General features: G+C 32.6%; 1 protein-coding gene across 41 annotated transcripts in view; it reads left to right on the top strand.

Moving 5' to 3' along the window:
• Positions 1-23,376, top strand: part of PTPRD (protein tyrosine phosphatase receptor type D) — a 2,065,421-nt gene that overhangs the window by 225,684 nt on the left and 1,816,361 nt on the right. For 40 of the 41 annotated variants that reach the window (XM_088793168.1, XM_074330438.2, XM_074330432.2 and 37 more), the window contains exon 2: positions 18,078-18,132. The exons of the other annotated variant lie outside the window; for it this stretch is intronic. The gene's annotated coding sequence lies outside the window, so the exon portion shown is untranslated. The remainder of the gene's footprint in view (positions 1-18,077; positions 18,133-23,376) is intronic. 41 annotated transcript variants of the gene reach the window in all.

Below are 23,376 nucleotides of genomic sequence, written 5' to 3'. Positions count from 1 at the left end.
ACAAAAGCTTTTGGGGGTTCTTAGTAATTTGTAAGAGTATAAATAGATCTTAACACCAAAATGTTTGAAAACTTCTGGTCTATACTATATGCTTGGCACGAGTGGGATAAGGGAGAAGGTGAGGCTTGGCATGTAGTCGTTTATTTCCCATATTGTCTGACAGTTCTGTACCTTCCCAATGCTTTGCCTTTGCAGGGTGGAAGGGAAAGAGAAGAATAGAGTGAGCCAAAGAAAATAAGAGATGCTGTGTGGATAGAAGTCTCCTTTCTAGATAATCAGGTGCCTACAGTATGGCACACAATGACGTGACATTATTTCCTGATTCTGTAAAGTAAATAGAATAACAAAACTAATTGAGTGTGATGGTGACTGATTATGTAAGTATGTGAAGGAGGCTTTTTGAAGTTTAATGTGAGTCCAAGTCCATTAAATTTTATGGACAAAAAACTGACTTTGGTGTTGATGACAGGACTTGTCGTGAGTCACCAGCCACTTAGTGACGAAAACAAGAATCAAAAATCAGGTTTCTGATCCCTAGTTTTATTATACTACCATGTACCTCACAGAAGTGAATGTTTATCCATATTTTCAATGAGAATAAATTACGAATGTAATTATACAGAACTATATGCCTAATACTACTTCTCTGAATAAGACTAGAATATGAAATAATAAATCTGGAAAGGAACATTGAGAAAATATAAATGCTGGCATTTGTAAAAAGATTAGACATAGAGGTTCAATTTCAATTTTCAAAATAATATATGTAATTCTTCCTGTAATTTTGGCAAATTATGCCAGTAGACTATAATGCCTTTCATTTGGAGATTCTAAGGGGCTTATAATTATATGTCAACTTTTAAAACCATATCATTATCCGTTAAGTTAATAGAACACATTGATAAAAATCACAGTAACCCCTGGTGTACACTAAAATTGTGAAGCAGAATAATTTATGCAAATTACTTATAGAGTTAATATATGTTAAATATGTTTAATTACACTGCGGAACTTAGTTCACTGCAGCACACACAATTATTTTTAATTATAAAAACAGATATTTTGGAGATTTATGTTCAACCCATTACACTGCTAGTTAATACGACTTTTCTTCATTACTTCCAGAAATAAATTAAAGAAAACATATTAATAATTTGTGCCAGAATCATCTCCTTACTGAAACTCTTATGTATATTATGTCAGTGTTCTCCAAGATTTACAAGCTACCAAATGCTTTCTGGGCCTTATTTAAAATACATACTTGTTACCAAGAGATAGTAAGGAAATTAACAAAAGAAATAGCTTAAAGATGTAATAATATTTAGCTCTGGGGAGCAAAATTAGGAGGGTGAATAGGAGAGCAGCAACTTTTGTTTTAATTATAAGCTTTTCTTTTATTACTTGATATATATATATATATATATATATATATATAAAACTTTGATTAAAAAATTAAATGTAACAAAGTTCACATGTACATAACAATAGGAGAGAATAATAGTCACCCATAATCTTTCTTGTACTATGGTTTTCTGTTATTTTGATTTATGTATAGAGTTGAACAATGAATGTTCAAATGTTAAGGACAGATCTAAATATATAAATAAACCTAAGAATTTCCCAATTATAGAAAAATGTACTTTTCATTTGTATTATTTTCCACATCGTCATGTTAAGTAGTAGACTTATAATATATACATACATATGAGCAAAGGATTCACATCTTAGCCAAACACGATTCAATAATAATAAGGCATTGATGTGATTTTTCCATGGCGTGTGTGACTTCACGAGTAGCCTATCCATCTGCCTAGTGTGCACTAACCCCTGATCCTGAAAGTCATACGTTCTTAATACAGTACTTAACAGAAAACAATATATTACATGATAGGGAAAGTCACTACACAGGGAAGCTCAAAATTATATAATTCTGGTAGACTACTTTATTTAGTGACGTTGTGCTACCATTAAATTGATGAACAGTTCTATTGAGCACAGAATGCAATTAAGATACTAAATAAAATTTCGGGTTAAAGAATATTTTTTTATGTAGTGTGCGTACTTTTCTTAGCAGAATATAATAAATTGAATACAGGATATTTGTATATTTTCTTATATTCTAAACTCTATTTTTTTTCAGATAGATTGCTATTTTGAACAATATGCCAATATTATCTATCAGTTACCCTACAGACATGGCAGCTGTTAACTAAGGAAGTTTTATACATAAAAGAGTGCCAAACTAAAGTTAATGTGCACTTTAATCAGATGTTAAAATACTTCAAGGTCTCTTCAGTGATCAATTAAATTATAATACCCTACAAAAAGGAGATTGTAAAACTATGTAATAAAATTATCACATTATTTATTGGCTGTGTTTATTCCCAAATAGGTTTACCCTGAATTACATTTATGCTACTTTGCATGACTAAAGGTAGTTCATTTCTCTGTTCGGATAAATTGTGGACAATAATATGATTTTTTTTTTTTTTTTGGTGAAGACAGATATTTATTATTTTATTTTGTGGAATCTCATTATCTCAGCATTCTCTTTTATCCTTTTCATTATATATTGCTCTCTTGAATTTCATGCTTTAGCTTCCTAATGAGGTTTTTGTCATCCTGTTCTCCACTGTAGTTGGGGCTTTGACTATGGAGCACCTGGAAATGTATAATTATTGTTATCGTGTCAGTTTGGTTGATAATTCTGCATTCAGTGCTTTTTTTTGCATAGAAGTGTCTTTCTTTATCTGTGCTATGTGTATAATAGGTACTTTTTTAATTATTTGAAAACAATCTCCACTTTTCAACTGTCACAAAATGATATAATTATGCTGTGATTAACAATAATCAATACATCTGAAGCACATACTATGTGCCAAGCTCTGCTTTAAACATGTTGCATATATATTAGCTGATTTAATCCTCACAGCAATGCCCTAATATAGATATTAATCTCATCCTATTATACAGGAACTGAACAAAGAGGATAAATAATTTGATCATCTAGCAAATAAGAGCAAGGTTTTGAAATCAGACCATTGGATACTAGAATGAATTCTATGTAATGCTGCCAATTTTCATTGAGGAATTGATCCCCTGAAAATAGTTACTTCTAGTAATGGATTATCAAAAACTTAGTTTTGTGATGGTTAAATCAAATTTAAAAAAAAAGAAAAATCAATATACATATCCCCTGAAAGCAGTGTTCTCAAAAGTGACTGGAGTAGCGCATGGATATATAAGGTGAAACACTGGGAGTTTGAAGGAGTGTACTGAAAAATGTTTCTATTATATTTGTTAGGTCTTCCTTTCTTATTTTGGAGGGTATTTTGTGTCATTTAAAAACTATATTTAAAATCTAATATAGTATGGCAGTATATTTATATAACTCATAAGTAAGGAATATATAATTATTGATAGTGCTTGTATAATTTTAAAACATTTTTATGAGTGTGTGAGGTATACTGTTTGGATATAATCATCTTATAGAAATTACCTAGAATTTAGAGAAAAATAAGATTTAGGGAAATACAGCATATGTCAATCTGTTTTAAAATATATAAGAGTAGTTATGTATTTTTATTCTGGGCCTCCTTTCCTCATCTGTATAACGACATATTAAATACTTTTATAGTTTTATTGTAATGACTAAATGAATACAATGTGTGTGAATTTTTTTAAAAGCATCAATCTGCAGAACTGCAAATTACTTAATTATCACTCACCGACACTTTGAAATGGCATCGCAAGTGTCTGGGACAAGCCCAGGTGAGAGGATGTTTTGTGCAGAGAATCTTCAGGGCCCCTGTATGGTTAACTCATAGGGCTGAACTTTGGCATGGCTGGCATAAAACAGACAATTTCTAGGAGACAAATAATCTAGAGGCACTGTCTCCGCCAGGTTACTTCCTGCTGCTTGTATTTTGGAAGAGCATTAATAGACTTTTAAGGAAGCTGCACTAGCCTTTGGCTGGGCAGATTTGAGCTTTGTTCAAACAAACAAACAAAAAAACAAACAAAAATATGCAAAGGAATAAACAATCAGTTTTTTTTTTTTAAGTCTGCCTTTGAAAATCAAAAAGATAAATCAATTAAATTAATATAATAATATGAAATGTGACTATATCCAGGTAATCAATATTATTATTTTTTCCTGAAAGTGTCCACAGAATTCCCAGTATACATCTCAATGTATTCTCTAATACCACTTCAGATTTAGCTTAGTAAACATGAACATCAAATTGCTGCTGACAATATTAACCTGTATTTTAATATCTCAAATCTGCATATTAGTTAAGTAGGTATTTTACAGAGGAGTTTCTTCCATTTTTCAATGCTTCCTATATTTAAATACAAAGTGTTTATAAAATACTGCAATGCACATTAGCATAATATTGAACCTGAAAAAAAAAAAGTCTGAATACTTTGAATATATCCCAAATGTATTTGATCAAGGAAATATTTTGGATTTTGTTTGTTTGCTAACATAGCAGGAAACTAAGTTCTGCTAAATTGTGTGGAAAATACCAACACAGAGATTTCTCATTTATAAGTTCTTCAGTAATTAAAATAAAATTATTAGGCAATACCACCATAGAAAGGATATTTTTGCAGATTTGTATTTTGCCAAAAGAACTTATCTGTTTTAACAAAAGAAAATTTACCACAATATAAACTTAGAATTATACATAATTCAACAGTGCTTGTTTTCTAGATTATTTAACTAAGAGAAATAATGTATTTAGAAGCCTTTTAAAAAATGTGCATTGGTTTAGTGAACAGATTTTTAAAAGTAATTTGCCACGTACCCATCATGTAACAGTTGGACACATGTTAAGGTCAGAGGAAGGTACCGTGACCACAGACAGAATTAGGGTATGTAGTGTACATATAAAGATCACACAGGACTCATGACTCCCATGTCCCACCTACCCTCTACCAGAATTATTGGATGTACTTCCCACTTCTCAGTGAAAAATGGCATGAAGATGCAGCTGAAAAAAGAAAAGAGGACATCATGTAATACTAGCTGTACTCTCATATTTCATCATCTCCATGTGATTCCTCCCAGCAATATGACAGACAAGGTATCTCAAAGCACGTTCCCTGTACAGACCGGATACAAAACAACTGAATGAAATGCAATAAATATTCTTGTAAACTCAGAGCTGAGATTCAAAAATGTAAGGAACATATCTGACAAAAACCTAAGAAGAAGAATCAAATATGGCTATTCTGTACACATTTGTAAACACCAGAAACACAAGAGTCTTGGTTCTAAGGTCATAAAGGGGATCAGAGACAGCATCTGTTGAATCTGGGGACTTCTCCCCTATGTTAGGTTGACTTTCGTGTACACTCATACAAAAAAGGTACATAATGCATACATTAGTTTTTTTTGTTGTTTTTGTTTTAGGGAACAGTGTGTACTTCCAGGCCTTTTTTGCAAGTCAAGTTATTGTCCTTTCAGTCTTAGTTGTGGAGGGAGCAGCTCAGCTCCAGGTCCAGTTGCCATTTCTAGTTGCAGGGGACACAGCCCACTATCCCTTGCGGGAGTCGAGGAATCAAACTGGCAACCTTGTGGTTGAGAGGATGCACTCCAACCAACTGAGCCATCCTAGAGCTCAGTGGCAGCTCAGCTCAAGATGCCATGTTCAATCTTAGTTGCAGGGGGCGCTGCCCACCATCCCTTGCGGGACTCGGGGTGTTGAACCAGCAACCTTGTGGTTGAGAGCCCACTGGCCCATGTGGGAATCGAACAAACAGCCTTCGGAGTTAGGAACATGGAGTTCTAACCGCCTGAGCCAGTGGGCTGGCCCCACATTAGCATTTTAACAGTCAAAACTGGAGACATTCTAAATGCATAAACAAATGTACATCATTAACTTGAATTCCATAAACATAAGGCTGAGCAAATTGCAAAAGTATTCATAAAGAATATGTTTATATATAGTATTAAAATAGCTAAACAATACTATTTTTTTGTTTAGAAGCATATATATATATATAAGCATATATATATTTATGCATTTATGCTCTTCCTTACATATGTGTGTGTGTGTGTGTGTGTATATATATGTATATATGTATATATGTGTGTATATATATATATATATATATATATATATATATGTATATATATATACATGAATGTAGGAAGAGCATGGGGATTATAATAGCTAATTAGGTGGTTATTAACCTCATGGAGTGAGAGGGTAATGTAGTTGGGGAACATAATACAGTAGGTTTCAATTTTATTGATAAGATTCTATTTTTAAGCTGTATTGTGGTATATTGAAGTTGACTTTGTTATTTGTTATGTTTTAGATATTTAATTGTAAGTAAATACTTTATTCAATCATCCTTGAAAAGTCTTAGGGGATTTCTAATACTTTATTTAATTTTATTAGGCATTAGCTGTGTTTGGGGGTAACTTTCCAATGTAATATAGAAAAAAAATACCAAATCATATTTTCTACCAAATGATTTTGCTTTTTTCTTGTGGATACAAGTTTCACATAACTGGACTGAGAATTTGATAAATTGTATGATGACACAATAAGATTGTCAGAAGCTTTAATTCTAAAGCGCTTGCTATCATTTTGTGAGAGGTGAAGAAATGTTTCGATTTTTAGAGCATAAGGTTATTTGGACTTTCTATTATTATTTTTATTAATTAATAGTCTTAATGTTAATGACATTAGAATAATTCCTCTGAAAGTTTTCACTCATTCCCCATGTTTCCCAAATTCTCTCTTCTGGGATGCTGAGGTTCAAGAGAGTGATGAGAGTTGTATTGTTGAGGGTAGAAGACAGTGGAAATAAAAAAGTACTGTAAATATTATAATGATGCAAACAAAGTGTTTGTTCGGTTAATATTAATGACTGAAAAGTACTGTTAGGAAGTGAAGTAAACAAACTCTGGGATGGTCAAATGCCTGGAAAGGAAAAGCATTAGGTTTTGTCATTAGTGGTTCCATCAGTATTATTGACTATAATTGCAAATTTTTTCAGAGATTGTTTTGCTGCAAATTTTACGACTACCTCAATAACATTAATACAACCACAACTCCACCTTCAAAAACCTCATTTTAAGGGAGAGGTTTTTAAGGGAGATTTTTAAAGGGAGAGTTTCAAATATAAAGTTGTAATATAGCTCAGCATATTAGAAATTGTTTTTTTAAAGATGATTATGTTATTTTGGATTCAGGTAGACTAGCTGATAAATTGGGTTAAAACTGGGTTTTCTGAAAATTTTTAGGATCTTGTTAAAGGAAAATTACTGTATGTATCTTGCCTCACATACACACTCTGCGGCATATCAACTTGGAGAAAATTTTACTCAACTATAAGCTCTACTGAATATAAGTTAATCTTTCTGTCATGATACAGAAGCCACCTAAAGAAATTATGGCACTGAGGGATCAGTATTGTGGATATTATACAAGTGAAGCAGATAAATAAAAGTTAATATAGATTTCTCTGGTTGAAATCCTGCAGAAAATAAGTTTATCCTATTTTGTAAACTCTGTAATTACTTCAAGTCACTTAGATAACATATTATGGTAGCTAAAGTAATAGAAAAAGGAGTGCCATTGTTGTATAATCAAATACTAATAGATTGGGATTAAGTTTATATCCAATATCACAAAACGCTTGAAGAAGCAATACATTCGATTACATATGCTCTTGGAATTATAAATCTATACACTCCCACAAATGTAGCTATTAATACTTGTGATCTATATTTCATTCCTTTAACCTAACACATAAGACAATTATCTCTTTTATATAAGCAGGACCTCACCTGCTCTGTCTGCAGAAGTGTTGTAAAATTTCTACATGAATAGCAATAAATCATGTTAATTCACCTCAAGTCAAATCAAATGCCGTGGAGAGGACAGAGGAAGAATAGGAATGACAATAGTCACAACAAACTACCAAATATAAGAATCTTTCCAACTGTGATGCACTAATATTGGGTTAAGTACTTCCAGCTCCGAAACAAGAACTCAGATTAGCAGGAGTATTCATATAGTCATAATAATCTATTGGTAGTGAAACAGCATAAATTAATTTTTTATGTGTTTATTTTAGTAATGTTTTGTTACAATTTAGTGAACATAACTCAGTTAGGTTCAAAAATAAGGTGAAAATGGAGTGCCTTTGAAAGGTTAATGAGGTAAAAATGGGTTGCATTAGAACTACAAGCAGAACCCACAGATTGATGAAATAAGAATCCATTTTAAGCCGTCCTCCTTACACCACATTCTGTTCTCAAAGTTACTACATATTCATGAATTTGAATTTACCTTTCAGTGCCTCCAAAATTAACATGTATACCTAATATTGACTCAAATCTCAGTCTCTCTCACAAGCTGTGTTTCCCTAAAGAGACTTGCTGATCCATCTATGCAGGTGCACATTTAAGACTTTCTACCTTCACTATCAAAGCACCATCTGGAAAATAAACATACCGTGTTTCCCCCAAAATAAGACTTAGCCAGACAATCAGCTCTAATGTATCTTATGGAGCAAAAATTACTATAAGACTGGGTATAATAAAATATAGTATAATATAAAATAATATAATACCGGGTCTTATATTAATTTTTGCTCCAAAAGGTGGATTAGAGCTGATTGTTTGTCTAGGTCTTATTTTGGGGAAACAGTATATATAATGTTGTATGTTTCTGTGCATTTCCTTATGTCTCCAAATATCCATTCTTCAAAAAGCTTAAGAAATTAATAAACAAAGAGAAAAACATGAAGCTTTATTTTATTTTATTTTATTTTTTTGAGAAAATGTGAGACAAAATTTTAGGAATTTTCTACTCAGCAAACTTGGATTCAAATGTCTGGGTATTGCTAATCCCTGATTTCCCAGTATTACTTCTCGATGAAATTATAGCTTCTGATCCAAGCCTCTGCACATTTAAAGACTAAGAATGTCAGCCATGATTGAACCCAACGTGATTATTTAGTGCCCTGTATCACTTCATGGCTTTAACACAGTATCTTTTGGGGGGGTGGTAGTAAATAAGAAGACCTATTTGAACAAATCCAGCCCTTTAGTTAGATATGGTTTATGTGTGACTCGTGAGCTCTATCAAAGTATAATTTGGCACTGAGAGAAACACATTTGTTAATGTTGACTGTATGATAGACACTGCAGAAAGCCAGGGAAATACATGATTGATTGATTTTAATAATGTTCATATGAGCCACCCCAGAGAATATCAAGTAAAATAAATATCATGTAATAAAAAGGAAGTGTTTTAGGTAACAGAATTTTTATAGAATGCCTGTTTCCAAGATAAATTGACTTGGTTCTGAATGTTACTTTTTAGTTTATTTGACTATATTTGACTAAAAAGGAAAATCTTTGCTGATTAATTGATGAAACACTAAAAACTGATAAGGTTTTCTGGGTTCGTGTATAACAAAATAAAGAAAAGGGGAAAAGTGTATTCTGTAGACCTGGTGTAATAGGTCTATTTATTAATCCATAAAATGTTATCTAATCCATACTGTCCCATACCTGTGAACTTGTACCACCCCACAAGCTAGTTCCACCCATCCTCATGCCTTAACAACCATCATTAACATTTTTCTTTTCATTATTTGAAAGTAAAGGATCTGAATGCTGAGTTGCTTTGTATCAACATGCTCTTGGACATTTTCCAGTCTTACCAATGATAAATTTCTGTGGACATTCAATTCCCATCCGCTATCTTTTTTATACCCTGATAGATAAATGTGGGAAATCTGTACTTTCCAGTATATTTTAGTGTGAACTTAAAACTGCTTAAAAAATAAAAGTTATCATCATATTAAAGATATATAGGTTTGTTCTCTATAAGTGTAATAAGCACATTCAGTAGTATTCCCTCCATGTTAGGAAAAAGAAAAGAAAAAACTGGACTTCACTGAAATTGAAACATTTTGCTTTGTGAAAGATAGTGTCAAAACAATAAAAGACTAGGCACAAACTGAAAGAAAATATTTGCAAAAAAGACGCATCTGATACAGGATTGTGTCTTATGTCAGATTGTTGTAACAGAATAACAGAGACTACTTGGCTCAAACAACAGACATTTATTTCTCACAATTCTGAAGTCGAAGATCAAGGCACCAACAAATGCGGTGTCCTCTGAGGGCCCTCTTCCAGATTTCAGAATGCCAACTTCTTCTTGTGTCCTCAGATGGCAGAAAGTGTGTGAGAGATCTCCCTGGGTACCTTTTTTAAGGGCACTAATACCATTCATAGGGCTCGATCCTTATGACCTAGTTATCTTTCAAAGGCTCTGTCTTCTAATACTATCATATTTGGTGTTATAATTTCAACATCTGAATTTTGGAAGGACACAATAAATTTGATTCACTTCAGACTGTAATTCAAAATAATGAAAGAACTCTTAAAACTCAATAATAAGAAAACAAATAACCCTATTATAAAACCTTAATAGATACCTCACCAAAGAAGATATGTACATGGCAAATGATCATATGAAAAGATGTTCTACATCATATGTCATCAGGGAAATGGAAATTAAAACAATAACATGATACCATTGCATACCTATAGGATACTGATTATCTCAAATGCTCATGAGGATGTGGAGAAACAGAAATTCTCATTCACTGCTTGTGGTACAGCTACTTGGGAAGACATTTTGTCAATTTCTTACAAAAGTAAACATACTCTTACCATGCTGTGATCTAACATCCATGTTCCTTGGTATCTATCCACAGGAGTTGAAAATTTATTTCCACATAAAATTTGGAAATGGATGGTTATAACAGCTTTATTCATAATTGCTCAAACTAGTAAGCGACCAATATTTGTTGTCAGTATATGAATGGATACGTAAACTGGTACATCCAGACGATGGAGTAGTAGTTAGTGCTAAAAAGAAATGAACTATCAAGCCATGAGAAGACAAGGAGGAACTTTAGATGCATATCACTAAATGAAAGAAGCCAAACTTAACAGGCTGCATACTATTTGATTTCAACTATACAATGCTCTGGAAAAGGCAAAACTATGTACTCAATAAAAAGATCAGTGGTTGCCAGGGGTTGGAGAGCCAGAAGGATGCATAGGCTGAACACTAAGAATATTTAGGGCAATGGCATTACTCTATATGGTAATACAGTGATGGATATATAGCATTATACATTTGTCCAAATTCATTGATTTCATAACACTAAGCGTGAGTCCTAATGTACACTATAGACTCTGTGTGATAATGATGTGTCAGTGTAGTTTCATCAATTAGAACAAATGTACCAGCACCACTTTGTTCAGCTCTGGTTGGTGATGATGATAATGGGGGAGGTTATGCATGTTTTGTACTAGAGGGAATGTGGGTAGTGTATCTTTCACTAAATTTTGCTGTGAACTTAAAACTAAAAATATGTCTATTAAATTAAAATTAAAAAAAGAAAAAACCCTCAAGGAGACAATGGTTGTTCTTTATTCAGGATATTAAAAAGATACTGGGAATGGATGAGGGATTTGAATAGACATTTTTTCCAAATAATATATTCAAATGGCCAATAAGCACATGGAAAGATGCTCACATTATTAGCCATTTGAAAAATGCAAACCAAAACTGCAATGAGGTACAATCACAGGTCACCAAAACAGTTATAATTAAAAAGACAGACAATAACAAGTATTCATGAGGATGTGGAGAAATTGGAATCTTTATACATTTGCTTATGGGAATATACATGGTGCATCTGCTTTGGAAGACAGTTGCACAGTTTCTCTAAATGATAACCATAGAGTTACCATACAATCTAGCAAATTTTCTTCTAGGTATATACTCATAAGAAATGAAAAAAAAGTATGTTCACAATAATTTGTACACAAACGTTTAAAGTGTGGCTGCATTTCTTTCTGGGAGGTCTAGGGGAATTTTTATTCCCCTGGCTTGCAGTTTCTAGAGGCTACCTGCATTTCAGATGCACATTTCTATCTTCAAAGCCAAATATGCCAATGGCTGGTCACGTCTTTGTCAGATCATATCACTCAGATTCTTATTCTCCTGCCTCTCTTTCTCACTTAAGAGGACCCTTATGATTACCCAGGACCCACCTGTACAATCCAAGGTAATGTCTACCATCTCAAGTTGAACTGAATAGAAATTTAATTCCATCTACAACCTCAATTACACGTTTGCTATTTGCCATGTGACATAACATATTCACAGATTCTGGGAATTAGAACATGGACATCTATAGGGGGCAATTATATTGCCTACCCAAGATGACTCTTTCCATTTATTTTTATCATTTCTAAGTGATTATTTTAAAATTAAGCATAAATTTAAAAAAAATATTACTAAAAGAAAATGACCATTTATACTTGTTCATGTATTCAAACAATCATAAATTATTTGTTTGTATATATTCATATATACATTTTTATATAAGTTTTTATGCATATTACTATTTAGTAATTTATTTAGTTAGAAATAACTGATGAGAATATAGACCACAATGTTAGCTGGACTGATTTATCTCCAGGGACAGAAATTAGAGCCAGAAAATATATGTGAGTGTGTATGTGTGTGTACACATATTTGTGTGAATGTATGCATGTGTATATTTATACTTTTCCACGTTCCAGTGATTGCATTTCACACTTACTGTTAGAAAAACAATTTGAAAAGATTTAGAAACTGAAGAAATAATGTACTACATGCTATATGCAAGTGGAGGAGGTAAGTTATTTTTTAATAGCATGTGCTAAAAGATACATTTTTAATAAGGGATAAAGTTTTTGACATATAACTGACCAAGAGCATGCTATTAAGAATGATTCAGAGGCCGTGTTGTTGCTCAGAGGGACAGAGGGGTAGAATTTTGACTGCGGTGATGTATGCCATGCATGGGGCACTGTTTCACCACTTTATGTGTTCATCATTCCTGTTTTAAATCAGTAGAGTTCTATTTCATACTCCAACAGCTATTTTCTGACATTCCTTTTGCCTAAAATTAGATAGTGCTGTTAAAAATCTACATAACATTTCATGTTAAGAATGTGGATCATAGGCATATGTGATTGGCAATTTTAGATAACTTTTAGTTAGAAGCTCAGACTGATGTTAATATTGCCCCATGAAAAGTAACCCAAGGAAAAAAAGTCTGGAAGAAAAACAAAATGTACTCATGAAAGACAGGATTTGTCTGGACTAGCCCTAGTGAAGGGCAATGGGGAATAAAGAGAGGCAGGACCAAGGGAGAGAAGCAAAAAGCAATTGGGTGGGTGTGGGGGAGTGTGTGTGGCTCATGAGAATGAAAATGGGTGGAGACTGGTAGGATGGGTATATGTTAGATTGAGGAGAAAGAGAATTCCCCCATGGCTAGGATTTGTCCACCTGGCAGAATAAGTATTTAAATGTTTATTTTAATGACGTCACGATTATTCAGCACATGAAGCTATAACTGTTTGTTGCAAAATTTCAAACAAATTGATAATCAGACAGATGGACATAACCAACTTCAATCAGAACTGTACAGTTGCTGTAAGGCTTATGCAAGAATACATAGTCTGTGGAATTATAGTACCTCTCGCTTTCAGATGTGCATCCTCTTCTACTATTGACTCCAGCTAATATAACCAAAGGACAGGATAACAAGACACTCCAGATCAACCTACAGACACGGGCAAAAGATGCTCTCAAATATTATCTTCAACTCTAATCATAATATAAACACTGAATTTAGAATGGAAAATAGGAAGAGCTCTTCATGAAATTGTTTTAAACCTATCTATTCAGATGTTTTTTGAGTTCTAATATCACTTATAGTTTAGAATAATACTGTGATCTTATAAAAGTACAGCATATGTAGTCTATGCCATATTAATTTAAATTACTGTATTATACATTTTCATATATTTTCAAATCATTGTTTTTATGATATTTTGTGCACTTTTTTGTTTAATGTTCTGACATTCTGGAACAGGTAATTGGTTGAGTGATCAATACATTTAAAACCCAAATTGAGTCCAATAATGAACCAGGTATTGTGTTGAATCTTAGGAATAAGAAGCTTAATAGACATGGTTTGCTTTCAAGGAGAACAAGTTCTTGTTATAGATGACATGAACTAAGAGCTAGGGAATGGATTTTGCTTCCAATTTTTCTTTTCACATTATTTTCCCACGGAGTTCTATTAATCTTTACATTGAAACATTTATTTCAACACTTGATCTTAGGATCCAATTTGTTCTTTAAAATGCTATTATCAATTCTAATGTTTTCTGTTGTGTTTTTGTAAAATCGCTTAAATTTAATATAATTTTGTATTGTCATACATAAAAGCTTTTAAAAGATTACTCAAAATTATCAAAACACAGTTTGATGTATAATTGAAGTGACAAATATGATCATTTATAATTCATAATAATAATTTTGATTAGTTTCTTTATCCAAGAGATAATTATTGAACACTTACTGAGTCAGAAAGTCTGGTGGGTGATTGGAAGTCATCAGTGTTCAAAAAGAAGATTAGTATTTTTGGCTTCAGTCTTCACAAATCTTCCTTTCTAGGACAGGTTGGGAAAGGTTAGTAGGGCTCAGAACAGGAAATTATGTAATTGTACTATAATAAGTAGGATGAAAGACTTACTGGATGTAACATTAGCACCTAAAATAAATATGTAACATAAATATGGAACAACAGAAAAGGCATAACATCAAGGAAATGTTTTCCATGATTCTGATTGTTGCTTGCTTTTTAAAATAAAAATCATAGCATTTATAAGAGGTGTGGGGTAGGTCTATTTAAATGGGAAATATGCCTTTTGTTAAAACAGTCATACCATATATAGTATACCATTATGCCTTTTGAGGAATTGCACTATTTTTATTTTTCTTTCAGTAAAATTTTAATATCTAGTGGGAAACATACTAGTGAGTAAATACCAAGTAGAGGAAAACACACACATTAATATGCCTTAAGGGAATTTGAATCCAAAGGATTACTTAAATTACCTTGCTTTAGTCTATGAATGTCCCGTATTCACTAGATAATTATCTATGCATATGTTGTAATTTGGCTGTTTTAATTGTTTAAATAATTTTAATATATGAAATATACCTATCCTGTGGTTTTCTAGCCTATAAATTCATTACTCATATGCATTTTTCTATTGCTACAAAGATTCAGTAATAATCACCCTCCTTGACTATGTTGATGCCTTTGTTATTTCTGAATTCTTGCATATTTTTTATCTTAAACATATAGAAATAGAAAAAGACTGGCACCAACATTGAAATTTCTAGAGCATTCAGTGCTTATTTAAAAGTCATTAAATGTCTTCTATACTCTATTTTATTAAAAAGGAAGCTTATATTCTTGAGTAAACAAAGCAAACAAGTAAAGAAAACTTGTCACCTATAAATGACGCACAGCAAAATCAAAGGAACATCCTTGATGTGGACAATAGACAATATGATCTGATGGTCTCCCAATGAAATGCACGTGAAGTCCACATTAATTAGCTTATAAATCTGACTGATACTTGAGTTTATTTGGACTAGAAAGACTACCTACTGTCAAGCAATCAAGCACTACCACATTAATTGCAATTTATTCCAACAACCAGAATTTATCGATCCTAGCATACACTTATGCCACAGCAGTATCATTATTTGACTTTATTTTAACAGCTTCAAAAGGTTAGAAAGTTGGAAACCACTGTGAAAGAGATCATTAAAAAGTTGAGTTGTTACCATTGCTTCACATGACTACTATATAGATATATGAAGTTATATAGAAGTAGAAGGAAAAAGGAACTACTATTTATTAAGCACTTAATAGGAGCTAGTGCCTTCTTATACCAAATATTACTTAATGATCACAAAACATACACACGAAAGCAAGGAAAATCAATACCGTGTTTCCCCGAAAATAAGACCTAGCCGGACAATCAACTCTAATACGTCTTTTGGAGCAAAAATTAATATAAGACCCGGTATCATTTTACTATAATATAAGACCTAGTCATATAATATAATATAATATAATATAATATAATATAATATAATATAATATAATATAATAATATAATATAATATAAAATAAAATACTGGGGCTTATATAAAGTTTTGTTCCAAAAGACACATTAAAGCGGATTGTCCGGCTGGGTCGTACTTTTGGGGAAACAAGTATTGTTATTTTACAGATCAACTTCAGCTCAAAAAGGATAAATACATTTCCTGGAACTGTAATATTTAAATAGTAAAACTGTCTATCTGACTCCAAAGTATGTGTTTAATTTCTTACATGATTTCTTGCAAGATTTTTGTACACTGACCGTTCTACGATATCATGGCCCTCTTAACACACTTTATGTGACATTGAAAGTGTAAAGACAGCTCATTCGCATACGTTTTGTGCCCATGATGGTCTTTAAAACAGAAAACATCAATACTGTGTTTCCCCCAAAATAAGACCTAGCAGGATCATCAGCTCTAATGCATCTTTCGGAGCAAAAATTAACATAAGACCGGGTATTGTTATGTTGTTATGTTATGTTATGTTATGTTATGTTATGTTATGTTACGTTACGTTACGTTACGTTACGTTACGTTACGTTACGTTATATTATATTATATTATATAAGACTCAGTCTTATATTAAAATAAGACAGGGTCTTATGTTAATTTTTGCTCCAAAAGATGCATCAGAGCTGATGGTCCGGCTAGGTCTTATTTTCAGGGAAACATGGTATCTGATCACTCTCATTTGTTATTTGTATTAACTTTTATAAGCCAACATGATTTTTTTTTCTTTATTTAAGCATAGAGTTCAATAGAGTTGTGGAATTTCACCTATAATTAGGTAATGTACATAGCATACCTGGTAAGATAATTTTATAGCTTCAGCAAATCTTTAGGAAGTAGTGAATGTGAAGAATGGCTTAAAGTATTGGTATTTTATTTTCTCCCAAGTAAAAAGGCTATCATACTTAATTTAATTTTTGACAATTAAAAATTGCTTATATTTAGGGTATATGAATTGATGTTTTGTTATACATACACATTGTGAAGTATTCATCACAATGAAATTAATTAACATATCTGTCACCAATTATAGTTAGCATTTGTGTGTGTGAGAGAGATAAGAACACAAGATTTACCCTTTTAGCAAATTTCAAGTCTATCATGCAGTATTGTTAACTATACTCACATTGTATGTTAGATCTTCAAAGCATATTTGTATTGTGTAACTGAAACTCTGATCCATCGTCCAGTATTTCCTCATAGCATCCTCCCCCAAGTCCCTGATAATTATCATTCTATTGTCTTTTTTTATGAATTTGACATTTTTGATGCATATATGACTGAGAACAGGCATTGTTTGCCCTACTGCATCTGACTTATTTCACTTAAAATAAAGTTCCCAGAATTATACATATTGTCACAAATGGTAGGATTTCCTTCTCTTTTAAGGGTGACTAATATCCCTGTGTGTGTGTGTGTGTGTGTGTGTGTGTGTGTGTGTGTGTAGTCACATTTTATTCATCCATTATCTGTCATTATGTAAAACAGTATGGGGTTTCCTCAAAAAATTAAAAATACAACTATCTTATCATCCAGCATTTCACTTTTATATGTATGTATATCAAAAGGGAATGAAATCAGGATCTCCCAGAGATATCTGCATTCCCATATTTATTTCAGCATTTTTTACAATAGCAAAATATGGAAACGACCTAAATGCCCCTCAATGGATGAACGGATGAAATTTATTATTTTTTAGATATATTTTCTGTGTAGGCCTGTGTGACTGATTAGCTATCACAACTCTTCATGCATCCTCTATAAATCCCTGACTGGATTTAAGCCAGATTTAGTCTGGCTTGGAGGAAAAGAAGAAAAGGTAGAGTCCCTAAAATTCCTCTTGTCTAGAGTAGGTCTACTTTTAATGCTTTCATTTCTTTTTCACTTCCATAAAATTCCATTTACAGAATAAATAAATTAGCCAATAATTTTTAAAACAATAATTAAATGAAAAATCGTGGATCTAGTCCAATGTCCTCATTTTTGCAGGTGAAGAAATGGAGAATCAAAGAAGTAAAGGACCTGTCTCAAAGTCTCACTAATAGTAAGTAATATCTGTTTGTCTAGAATGAGATATTGCACTATTTGACCCAAGTTTTATCCATTAAATAAAAAGTTTCTAATTTCTGACACAATGTTGAAAGCTGTATGAAACTCTGCTTTGATCTCTGTTTAGACCACATATGTTCAGTGGCATTAATTGCATGCCAGTCTTTGTTCAGTACTCCTGATACCTAGAAAATGAGTTACAGGATGTTCTTTTTAAGGAGCGATGTGTAGCTCATGAGATCATGTATAATAGCAAAAGAAGAAAGCAGCCTTCATTTGAGGGCTTACCATGCCCTCAGTGCTTAATATGAGTCATCCCATTTAATCTTCACAGAAATATTGTAAAAGAAATGGTTTTACCCCTATTTTGGAAATAAGCTAAGGCTCTAAAATGGTGGATAGTTTGCCCAATTACATAGAACTATTTGATGTAAGAGTTAGTTTCAAATTTAAATCTCTCTGACTTCAAGATCCCCGCTTATTGTATTATGCAATTCTGGACTTAAACAAAGTCATGGATCAATACAGATAGCACATAAATCCCAAGTAGTCTGATGTAATCAGTTCTGTGATAGAGAGCATAGGTCAAGGTGCTAAGTGAAAACTAAGTCGTGAAGATCAATTTGGGTTGACACTGTAAAAATTGATCGGCTTTTCCTATTGACTCCCAACTAGCAAACCGTTAAAAAGCTTGTTACCGTGAAGACATTAGATATAATGTTATGGTAAATGAGGGAAAAAATATTGGCAACACTATACATAATGGCATTACACGTAGAAGTTGCTGTATTGTCAAGATAGAACGAGAATATCAAATCAGAAGCCTTTTTTTTTTTAGCGGTTGGAATATGATTGTTGAACCAAGTAAATGTTATTTTGAGTTGGACGGAATATGTATGTGTGGGGTTGGATAAATTTTTCTTTCAAGAGGAGAATATGAGAAGCATGGAGGTAGAAATGAGTAGGGGCATTTTGGCAATAGGGCATACCCTACATCATAGGACATGATAAAAAAGAGTGAGACAGTATTTCAAAAGTTTGTAGTGGGATTCATCTGTGGAAGTCTTTGAATCCCATTCTAAAAATTATATTTTACTATATAAATGAAAACTAGTCACTGATGGTATTGGTCTTTTGTTATTATTTGTTGTTTGATTGTTGTTCTCATTGGTACAATGCTATAATCAGAGCTGCATCTTGGAAGAATTATGATGGCATTATGATGGGTGGACTATATGGACAAAAAAAAAACAGATATGAGGAGACCAAATAGTGGGTATGGAAAACTAATGAGGGCCAATATCCCAACTTTATTTTTATCTGTTAATAATCTCAAGATCCATCTGTGTTGTCACAAACGGCAATATTTCATTTTTTCTTATGGCCAAGTAGTATTCCATTGTGTATATGTACCACATTTTCATCCAATCATCTATCGAAGGACACTTTGGTTGTTTGTATGTCTTGGCCACCATGAATAATGCTGCGATGAACATCGGGCTACATATTTCTTTATGGATAAATGTTTTCAAATTTTTGGGGTGGGTGTCTGGAAGAGGGATTGCTGGATCGTATCGTGATTACATTCTTAATTTTTTTGAGGAACCCCCATACTGTTTTCCGCAGTGGATGTAACAATGTGTATTTCCATCAACAGTGTATGATGGTTCCTTTTTCTCCACATCTTCTCCAATGCTTGTTATTATTTGTCTTGTTGATGATAGCCATTCTAACAAGTGTGAGGTGGTTTGATTTGCATTTCCCTAATAGCTAGTAAAATAGAGCATTTTTTGTTTGTTTGTTTGTTTTCATATATCTGTTGGCCATTTGTTCTTCTTGGGAAAATTGTCTGTTCAGGTCCTCTGCCTAGTATTTAATTGGATTGTTTATTGTTGTTGAGTTGTATGAGTTTTGTATCTATTTTGGATATTAGCCTCTAATTGGAGGCATTGTTTGCAAACATCTTCTCCCTTTCCATTGGTTGCCGTGTTGTTTTGTTGATGGTTTCTTTTACTGTGCAAAAGCAGTTTAGTTTGATATAATCCCATTAACTTATTTTTGCTTTTACTCCCCTTGCCTTTGAGGCCTGGCTCTGTGGGTTTGGTGGTATAGTAGTATATGTGCCTTCCAGTTGCCCTTTTCTTGATAAATATTTGTTGAATAAATAAATACATTTCTTTTCAAACTGCCTGTCATGTAAATGAGAGAGTAGATGTCATCAGAGATTATTATTATTATTATTATCTTTATTACTATTATTCCGGAACCCTATCTCTTCTTAGAGGAGAAGACTTTCTTAAAAACAAACAAACAAACAAACAAACAAACAAAAACTTTTCTTGTGCTTTTAAGATGCCTGTATTTACCTAAAATTTGCACTTCAGATGAAGAAAAGGAAAATTAAGGGATACTTGATTTCCTCCTCTGGAGCCTAAACAAATAGGAAGTAGCTGTGTTATTCTAAAGCATTTTGCTAGCATAACAAAGGAACAACAACAATGAAAAAGCCTTTATGCAAATTAAGAATCATTTTAAACCCTCAGTAGTCTCATTTTAGAACAGTTAATCTTCCAAGAATTATATGCATCAGTTAATGAGCCTGAACGATACCACCCCATAACCTGTTCCTTCCTAACTAGGATCTCTCAAGTAATGGAAACTACACTGAATAGTTTCGTGTATTTTGCTTAGTTGAATTTGCAGCTATGAAACGTTTTTCAGAATATTTTTCCAGTCTTGCATTACATTTTTGATCCCAGGCCCCCTTTAGAAATGTAATTTGTTTAATTTATATCCATTTGCCTTATACACCGTATATCCACTAGATGTATTTCTTCTATATTCGATCTCTGCTCTGCTTTCTTAAAACTCTGATCCAAACATAGGCTATACCTCTCAAAGGCAATGCCTTTGCTATTACAGATCTTTTTCCCAAACTGATACACATTAACATTGCTGAATTTCTAAGAAAGCAGCATTTTGATGTAAGGGCTATTCAAGTCAATTTTATATATACGATTTGACATTTTGTTTGGCCAAGTATTTGTAATGAAAGGTGAGTTAGTGTTTTAGGTTGGAAAGGAAAGTAGCACTACACCTTTATTATAGTTATAATAAAAGTCAAAATAAGTCAACCTTGCAAGGTTTTGGTGTGAACACTGAATATCCATAACACTGTGTCTGGCAGATAGGAATATTATTTGTTGATTAAATAATGTATTATTGGCTTGTAACTAATAGTTCTTTTGTTTCACTTGTCTATTTGTGGAAGTACTCTAGCCTATCAGTTAAAGGTTGTGTTGGTATGGATAGATATCCAGCATTAGATTTTAGGCAACTATCTCAACAAATAATCCTTTGCCTGCTTGAATGTCATTCATTAGCCAGAAAGGTGAATTCGTGCAGGGACTAGTTCCTGGTAACCAACTGTTGAGAACTGGAGAAGAACATGACATTCTCATCATTGTTTCCTGGTTATGACTATGATACTGTTAGCAAGACTCAGTGGTATTGTAGTTATAGTTTTTTTGTATGTATTCCAAATTGGCCGTGGGCTAAAAATAGAATGAGTTTCATATAGTAGAGATAAAACTTACTGCATGATTCTTTAATATCTGGTATATAGAAATGAGGGGGGATATTTGCTTTGTTTTCCAAGACAATTAATTAATACATTTATAGTACTATGAAGGTTTTAAAGAAACAGGATTGTTAAAAACATGTGTTTGCATAATATAAGATATTATGTTATGGGAGGTAGTTTTGTACAGAGATCAAGAGTATAGGTTCTGGGGAAACATAATATGTAAAAAATCATTGGTTCTACCATTTATTATTTGTATTACCTTAGAGAAGTTTTTAAGTGCTTCTGTGCCTCAGTTTCTTCCCCTATAACTATATTTAACTCATAAAGCTGTTCTAAGTATTAAATAAATTAATGCATGTACATTTTCTACATATAAGCTTTCCTTTTAAATATTGTTAAAAAGTTTGCTGATTTAGTATCATTTGAGTTATATATAAAATTTTTGGTTTCTTAAACTTCCCAAGTTATAATGGAAGAAAATAAATAAATAAAACATGAGTCCATATACAAAGTCTCGTTTTATTTTTATGTTTACAAGGGCACTGCAAACATGTAAATGCATGTTTAAAATGTCATTAGGTCATTATGTCAATACATGTTGAAAATCTCATTAATATGCTTAGTACATATTCATTTATACTCTTCCTGATATTTTCCATATCATTTTCTATTCAAATGCACAGTACATTGATAAATCTGATTCTTTGGAACTGTATCTAAATCCATTTGGAATATGACATTAAGAAGACTAAGCGTGGTGTGTTGGTAGTGCAGATAGATAGATAGATAGATAGATAGATAGATAGATAGATAGATAGATAGATAGATGAGTTTATAATCTACATCAATATCTATTTCTAAGCCTAACTTAATCTTTGGAATGAAATTTTATTGGAATTTATAATAAAATGCATATACACATAGTGCGATATCGAGGGGGAATTCCGTCTTATAAATGGCCTGTATTAAAGAGATTTAAAAATAATTTTCAATACGATACTTTTCCCCCCACATTTAATAAACCAAAAACGGGGCACTAAGTTTCAAAGATATAGAATTAAAAAAGAAAGATCATTGTTGAAAAGCAATTAAATACTCTGGCAAAGTTCAGTAATGCCTGAATTTGCTGATGTTGCAGTTTCAAGTCAACTCACGTTTTCTTCAGACGGCTACTCCATCCCCTCTACCCATGCCTCAGAGTCTTCTTTATAATATAGCTCTTGTCAATAACTGCCTTATAGTTATTTGCCAACTCTTTTATTTTTTTTGGGGGGAGCACGGGTGAAAAGTATACTTTTTCTTTCATTGTTTTTTATTTTGTTTTTATCTCCTATCTTCTGGGACAGAAGTAAAGATTGTATGGGCGTAATTTTAATTGTTGAAGCATCTATGCCTACTTATTCCAATCTTTCTCCTTGTTAAGTTTCTACTTGTGACTGAATTTTGGCCAATGGAACATAGGCAAAGTTATGTGTTCCACTTCCTGGCCCATACTAACCTGGCACACAAGCTCCTCCATTCTCTTTCCCTTCCTGTGATAATTTTGAGATGCACATCAAATCCGTGTTCTCCCAAAACCCCATTGCCTTTTGTTTCCTTTTTCTCACTACTTACTAATCTCCTTTCATCAGATGCAGTCTTGGCTTTCACCTA

Source organism: Rhinolophus sinicus, chromosome 16 (assembly GCF_057876585.1).
Source record: "Rhinolophus sinicus isolate RSI-liver-muscle chromosome 16, RSI-T2T, whole genome shotgun sequence".
Taxonomy (NCBI): domain Eukaryota; kingdom Metazoa; phylum Chordata; class Mammalia; order Chiroptera; family Rhinolophidae; genus Rhinolophus; species Rhinolophus sinicus.
The sequence above is the reverse complement of the archived record's forward strand: the minus strand, read 5'-3'. Positions and strand labels throughout refer to the sequence as shown.